The following is a 1,414-nucleotide window of genomic DNA, read 5'->3' as shown; positions in this document are numbered from 1 at the left end:
GTGTGATTTTCCATTCAAGTCTAGGAAGTCTGGGTTGGCAGTTCCCTTGTGAAGATAAGTAGGAACGCTAGCTCCCTGGTAATGAATAGATTAAATTTAAACGGTTAGCTTATACCTGAGAGGATCTGAAAGGAAACAAAGATTGTATTGTGCTGAAGTCAGCAGTGGGTGTACGGTTTGACTAATCCTGGCCCAACCTGCATGGACCCGTGCTGCTTTCATGTGCTGAGGACAAAGAATGAGTGAGCGGAAGCTTGTATGGCACAAGCCCCACAGTCTTGTGGGAAAAGGCCAACTCACCTCCCATGCTGCTGATGTTCACCAGCCTCCCCTTGGATTTCCGAAGAAGAGGCAGAAATGTCTTCGTGATCTCCACAGGTCCAAAGAAGTTCACGGCCATGCACTGTCTGTATTCGGTCATGGGAATGAGCTCCCCATCAACCGGGAAGCCAAGGACCCCAGCATTGTTGATCACAGCCCACAGGCCTAAGGATACAAAGGAATGATGTTACCATGCTATACCTGAGCCCATTGTTGCAGCCACTGTGTCAATCCATCTCATTGAGGGTCCTCCCCTTTTTCTCTGACCCTCTACCCTCCCCTTTTTCTCTGACCCTCTACCAAGCATGATGTCCTTCTCCAGGGAATGGCCCCTAGATTCACGCTTCATACCTTCCATTGTCCAATTATCAATGGATATTTGCAGCTGTTTTTCCCATTTTGAGTTATGTCACATCAGCACACGGAGGTCCCAAAAGCTTTACTTCATCTATGTCATTAAGGTCGAATTTATTTTGAGGACACAGCTCTTCCCCAGTTGTATTTTGAGTGTCTTCAACCTGAAGGCCCCATCTTTCAGCACCATATCGGACAATGTTTCAGGGCTATTCATAAAGTTTTCCAGTAATAGTGTTCACTGCTATTCATGAAGTTTTCACTGGCCACTTCTTTGAGAGTGCCTGGCTCCTCCTTCTTCCAAGTTGGTCTTAGTCTGGAAGCTCTGCTGAAACCTGTCCACCATTGGCAACCCTGCTGGTATTTGAGAAACCGGTGGCATAGCCTCCAGCTTCACAGCAACACACAAGCCACCACAGTGCAACAAACTGACAGACGAGTCGTGGAATGATAGAGAAGATGTAATACAAAAACTCCAGATGTTTTGGGGAGATCTGGAGCAGAGGTGAGTGACCTTGGTCCTCTTTCCCTGGGAGAAGCAAGGTTTACTCGCTCCAAGTGTGTTGAGCTAGACAGACCTGCAACAGAATCTCTTCATTCCCAAGTGTTTCTCCATGTGTGGTCCCCGGCCCAGCATCATCATCCTTTCTCTAGATCAGACACTGTTGTTGGGGCCCAGCATCTATGATTTAATGAACCCTCCAGGTGATCCTGACGTACGTTCAAGGCTGAGAACCAC

This window comes from Orycteropus afer, unplaced genomic scaffold, assembly GCF_000298275.1.
Source record: "Orycteropus afer afer isolate SDZICR_OR568_19922 unplaced genomic scaffold, OryAfe1.0 scaffold00057, whole genome shotgun sequence".
NCBI classification, from domain to species: domain Eukaryota; kingdom Metazoa; phylum Chordata; class Mammalia; order Tubulidentata; family Orycteropodidae; genus Orycteropus; species Orycteropus afer.
Note: the sequence above shows the minus strand (reverse complement) of the source record.